Here is a 6,413-nt window from a genome sequence, read left to right as displayed (position 1 = left end):
TCCTCCTGGTTTAATGTCTGAGATAGCAGGGAAGATGTTGGGAAATTTTATGGGAACATTTATTGAATATGATCCGCATAATAATTTTGGAGGGCGACGGAACTATATGCGTATTCGAGTACTTTTGGATGTGCAAAAACCTCTTAAAAGATGTAAATGAATCAAAAAAATCTCAGACGGAGGGTGTTTATGTGAGTTTTCGGGAGTAGTGGGAGAATGGAGTGGGGGGGGGGGGGGGGGGGGGGGGGGGTTGGTTGAGAGCACCTTTAAGGGGAAGTAACTATGGTGGATCGAAGTGGCTGTGGAATGTTGGGGGAAGTGGAATTATTGAATCCTCACAATCTGAAAGTGATAGAAGTATGGTTGTGAGTCAACAACATGTTGTAATACAACCACAACAGCCAGTTGAGAAGGGTACAACTATCCTGAATAGACCAACATTTACTGTAAGATCAGGGGATTTGAGTAATCAAATTCTAATAGGGGCTAAGGTTTTTTCTAGAGGGGCTACATGTGATGTGAACATAGATATGAATGAGGAAGAGGAGTTGGAGATTATATAACAGAAAAAACGACGAAGGGAGGGTGTGTTGAATGAGGTTAGTCATATAGTTCAGAAGGATGTTCAATTGACTGAAGAGGTTGGAAAAAATGGGGGTTTGTTCTCTTCTGAGGTAAGTAAGGATAGAACAACTCTTGAGATCACTACAACAAATCATCACTTGTGCCACGGTTAGAATCGTGGCACAAGTATAGTATTTCCATGGCTACACTATTTAGCCACGAAAATTCTTCCGTAGCACAAGTGATCGTGGCTAGGTAGTTGCCACGGAAAAATAATGGTCGTGGCATAAATTGGTTTTTATGCCACGAGAAAAACCGTGGCTAATCATATCCTTTTGCCACGAGTAAAATCGTGGCAAGAGTAAAATACATGTGGCAAGACATAGTAGCCCGTGGCAATCAACCCCACTTTGCCACGAGCATAACTGTGGCAAAAATAGAACACTCATGGCTAGAAACCTTACATAGCTACGAGCATAACGTGACAAAAATAGAACACTCGTAACTAGAAACCTTATTAGCCACGAACATAATCATGGCAAACTAGATTAAATATTAATAATTTTTTAATTAATTTTTAATCTCTTTTATTATTATTATATGAACTTTTTGAATTGAAGAGAGCTACAATAAAATCAATAAACAAAAGAATAGAAAATAAATAAAATCCGAAATTTGAATCATTCTTAGTCAAAAATAAATAATTATTAAATAAATATCAATCATTTTATCATCCAACAAAAAATTCCTAGTGAAAAAAATCCAAAGCAAAATATCCAACAAAAAAATATATGTTTCTTGATTTTACCATGCACACGAATAAGAGCGGCAGAAACTATAGAATTTAACATAATTAAAATAATTAGTAAGCCCGAGATGCTATTTACCAATAAAAAAACTCCATGCATCCCTTAAAATATTCACGGACATGAACGTCGACCTGCATATTACCATTCAACATAACTAATTAGATTTTACCCAACAACATTTCGACATGACTCATAATACAAAATGGAAAAAAATAATAATCAATACAAATAAAAAATGAATGGAAAACTATGGGCAATAAAGAGCCATACATCCATAAAATTTTGACAAATAGGAGTAAATCTTACTAATCCAGTGATTTCTAAAATTCTGAACTCAAATCTGTAATTTCCTATCCACAACTACTAGTTATCATATATTCATACATTGCATTGCAAATGTTCCAACTTGAGCAGAATAAATAAATAGATGTATGCATTTTGGAAAGAAAAAAAAAAAAATAACAAATATGTACTACATACATACCTATAATGGATAGGGCCTCATCCAATGGTAGAAAGTAACAACAACAAGGCAAGTGGAATCACCAATGATTGAGAGGATATCAACTGTACAAATGTGGAGCCAAACAAGGAATTAAAATGCTGGAAAAGAAAAGAAACAAGTAGCTGATATTACTGCAATCATAATAAAATAAAAGAGAAAGAACGGCCAAAACCTGTGTTACGTAATCAAGTGAAGTCCTATGTAAAAAATGGAAATGAGAAAGAGAAGGAGAACAAGATAGAAATTATTGAACAAAAAGCAAGTGAAATGAAGTATTTGTAAAAGGAGTCTATCAAGCAATTTAATTCATTTTTGTATCGTGCAAATACAAATCCCATGGGCTGCCGGAAAAGACACGGTACTAAATTTGACTTAATTATATGGGTCGGGCGTAATTGAAATATCCAAAAACAAAGATCAGACAGAGATTGAGGTTTATTTTTCTCAAGCATGTTCATTCTCACTTGCATCTCAAATCATGCCAACTAACAATACCGGAGACAAAGATGAAGATAATGGCAAAAAAGCAGAAAAAAGAAAAGAAAATTAAGCAGGAAGCAAGAAAGCAAAAGCTACATTTGAATTATTAATTAAGAATATTTCAGTTTATGGTTGCTTACACTTAATTCAAATTCTGCAATGTTAATCGTAAGGCATATTTCGATAACAATATATCCAATGTGCATATTGAGAAAATAAATGTTACACGTTCAAAATGGTAGAGCCAAAACTGTAATTAATGATCTAGTAAGAGATACAATATCACAAGAATATGGCTCAATCTGACCACTATTTGAATGCCGAGAAAATCACAAGGCACATTATTAGACAAATAACAAATTAATGATTCAATGATTCACCGAAAACACTCAAGAAACCATGACAATGGCAAGAGAAACCAAAGTTTCTTAGTTTCATTAGAGTTTCAATATATCAATATGTTAGAATAATCCATCAGGATTATTGGAGTTTCCATGACTTAGGTAGTTTTGTCTAATAATCAAATTATTACATGAATCAAAATGACAAATTTGTCTATAAATGCTTTCCCTTATCCAATTATCTTTCTCTAGGAGATGTCAAGAGAAATAATTTTTTTTGTTATCACCAATAAATATGCCTACTAATGTTAGCTAAGTTATGTTTAAAATTAATAATAAATACACATAAACTTTATTCTCTTGTTCAATTTCTTCATTGTGCATCATATTTGCTAATCAATAGTAAAATTCATTGTATGTACACATGGTCTAACACTTCTAATTAACAGTAAAATTTGAACTCTAGGAAATCAATCAAATTTCTAACACTCCTGATACTGATTGCTAACCACATGAAAGCATTAATTCTCATCAGTTTGTAATAAACACACAAATAAAACCATGAAATCCATAAGATCAATAGGTTCGAGCGAAACCCACATGAATTTCAGAAAATTGATAAGATTATAGAAATTCCATATAACTTACCCCGCTTTAGGAGAGTGAGGAGTGAAAACACTCAAACAACGCAAATCATGAATTGAAATTCGAGCAATTGCACCCTGTACCACGTAGTGAAGGATGTACTTGAGTAGATTCTGCACACAGAACATAAAAACAGGATCACATATGTTAGAAACTAACAAGTTGTTGATTTTATGTCAACACAATGCAACTTGTTATAGATTTTACCTATGGTATAGTGCAAAATTACCTATCATGTTTCAATTCTCTAGAGCATACAATGGCTGGCACATGACGAAAACTTCCATTTCTTAGAAGAAATTTAGCCATGTGTATCCAAGTGTGCGAGGAACAATCTCTGCCACCTCAATTCTAGGATGACTCATGCTTCTTCTAATACGGTTTCAATTAATGGACTCAACCTCTCAGCCATGAATACATTATAAATTGGTTGAGGCCTCTTCCATATCATAATATGCAATTGCACTTGCATGTATGTGTCTTGACTGGTTACTTTTGTCAGTTAAAAAATTACACATTCTACTATAACATAGCACCACAAACAAGAGCAACCGAATGGCTTTATACACTGCAAGAAAATTGCCATTATCTTTTTGAAGTTAAAAATAATAAGAAAAGGTAATTTACCAGGCTGGTGTTCTTCGCTTTCCCTTTGGGAGCCTGTCATCCCCAGCATATCAGTCTGAGTTGTTAGAGTACTTGTATGTGGGAGGGAAATAAATGGTCCCTTCAGTCCAATCCTCAAAAACGCATCCATGTCTCTATTCTATTTGTAGCTGAGAGCTACAATCATATTAGAGGTTAGATTAAGCATTTCTTAGTTGGATCGGACCAAGTTCATTGTTCATTTTCTAAACACTTCACAGTTTGTCGATAATTTAGATAAGATGTAACTGCTAATGACAGGAAGGGTTAGAAGGGTGTGAATTTTGCTATCAATCAACAAAAGCACAGTTTGCCATTCAAATTTGTGTTTGAAAGACAATTTAATCCAAAAGCACATGCAGAGAATGTAGTTATATATAGAGTGACATCCTCTATAAAACAAGTTAGTTTGTCTATTATGCAGCATCTGATTGGTTGAATGAATGTGAAGGAGTGGGATGGTTTAAATGATTAGAGTCTAAATGTCCAAAATCACATTTTGGCACAAATTGGTAAGAAAGAGTTAATTTGTCTTTTAAATACAACATTAGGAGACAATGTGGCTTATGTTAATTGTTATGTCACGTCAGCACTATAAATACCCATTTAAAAGGTATATCATATATACATAACTATGCATCCCAAATCAATCCTAACCAATTCTTATCATATAACAATAAATTTGACTATTTCAATGCCTTGTACCAAATTCTGAACAACAAAAGGGACTGATGACTTAATCAAGTCTAAATCGGCTAATCATATTTTGGTTTTTTGTTTTACAAAATAAGTAAAAAATTCTTAATCTTCTTGTATTCATTCAATTTTATTCAACAATATGTAAATTGTTAATTTGGAACTAAAGTTAGCTTCAATGCTGTGGAATACAAAATGGATGCAAACATCAAAAGAATACCCAATTTCTCCTAGGCGAAACAGAGAATTATATCGCAAAAGGCTTTATAAGTGATGAAAAGCTGATTTTACCATTCATTTACATCATAAAATTTTAAAATCAAACAAGGAAAAGATGTACCAAAAGCATTTACCTCAAGTGGCTTGAGAGTGAGAGCAACAAAAGGTGTTTGATGAAGCATACAATAATAAGGGAATCGAAGAGACCAGCGGAGATGAGAGGTTTAGACTTCGAAAATACTAACCACGACAAGTTGAATCTCTCCCCTAATCAGCTCTCTGGTCTTATCCCGTCAACATTTGATGGCATGTCAAACTTGACATCTGTTGATATCTCCTACAACCAGCTAGAGGGCCCTATTCCTGAAAGCAATGCCTTCGTAAAGGCTGGATTTGAATCTCTGAGGAATAGCAAAATAAAGTGGGCACAATTCCATCTTCATAGTTTAAAGTGGTTAGAAAATTAACTTGGCCAAAAAGAATGTCCAGAAATTGCAAGTTAAAACAAGAAAATATAATAGATTAAGTATATCTCTATAAACATGACCAATGCAAATAAACAATTAACTTACGGAAAACTACCCCTTTAGTGAAAATAGAATTACCTAAACACAATAAGACCATGAAAAATCACAAGGAGCCAAATGATTATTGAAATTGGTCAAGTTTTGATTGGGCACACCCCATCTTTACACAACAACGAAAGAGTGAAACAAAAGTATAGCTATTCGGGGAGAAACCATTTCTCAATCTCTTAAAATAAAAAACCCACGGCTTGCTCAGGATAGAACTGACGGAGTATGCCTACATAATGCAATTTACACAAAGAGGTATCACATTGAAAATCGTAAAAATAGATGCAACATGACCATATCTTAACCCCAATCGAAGTAAAAAAAAAAACAAAAGTCCGAGTAGAAAATAAACCCAACAATCTTATTAAAGACACCCAGAAATTAAAAGGGACTTGAAATTAAACACTCAGGTAAGGGAAGAAGATAACCTGAAGCCAGCCGAACACCAAGGTGGAACGGAAGTCAGGAGAACAGAAGACGGGAAAAGGGAAGGGGCCGTTTTCTCTGAGGCAAGTACAAAAGTCGGTCATTCGCTGAATAATGATGTTCAGGTTTAGGTTTCAGCATATGAAGTCGTGATTCAATTGAATTTTCGGAATAGGGAATTTGTAAGAAGTTTTGGGAGAAATAATGGAGGGAAGCCTACCGGCTTGTTTGGATGAGGATTAATTAAAGTAAGGTAGAGTAAGGTAAAGTAAGTGAGGTTTATAAAATAACTTGTTGTGTTTGGATGGAAGGTAAGGTAAGTGATGGTTAAATGATATAATTGTATTTGGTTTGAAGATAAAGTAAGATAAGGTTATATATAAAATTACTCTTATATCTTTACTCTTTTAAATAAATTATTCATTTCTCTCACCACTTGATTCGGTACTGTCTTTTTCTATTTACAAGTTTTGCAGTCTTGCATTCCACAGAAGTTTTGATGTCCCCA

General features: G+C 33.9%; 1 long non-coding RNA gene across 9 annotated transcripts; it reads right to left on the bottom strand.

The window, feature by feature from the left end:
- Nucleotides 1-1,247: 1,247 nt before the first annotated feature.
- On the bottom strand, nucleotides 1,248-6,126 carry LOC136209327 (uncharacterized). 9 transcript variants are annotated; one of them, XR_010677482.1, is made up of 7 exons: nucleotides 5,908-6,124; nucleotides 5,510-5,708; nucleotides 5,039-5,305; nucleotides 3,574-4,127; nucleotides 3,348-3,457; nucleotides 1,858-1,940; nucleotides 1,248-1,504 (listed from the first exon to the last, which is right to left on the bottom strand). It is a non-coding gene; the product is annotated as an uncharacterized lncRNA (long non-coding RNA). The 9 variants fall into 9 exon arrangements; XR_010677483.1 differs by having other exon boundaries at nucleotides 5,039-5,291; XR_010677480.1 differs by having other exon boundaries at nucleotides 3,552-4,127; nucleotides 5,039-5,708; nucleotides 5,908-6,126.
- Nucleotides 6,127-6,413: the final 287 nt, after the last annotated feature.

The sequence above is a fragment of the Euphorbia lathyris genome, chromosome 10 (assembly GCF_963576675.1).
Source record: "Euphorbia lathyris chromosome 10, ddEupLath1.1, whole genome shotgun sequence".
Taxonomy (NCBI): Eukaryota; Viridiplantae; Streptophyta; class Magnoliopsida; order Malpighiales; family Euphorbiaceae; genus Euphorbia; species Euphorbia lathyris.
Note: the sequence above shows the minus strand (reverse complement) of the source record. Positions and strands in the feature narration are given on the sequence as shown.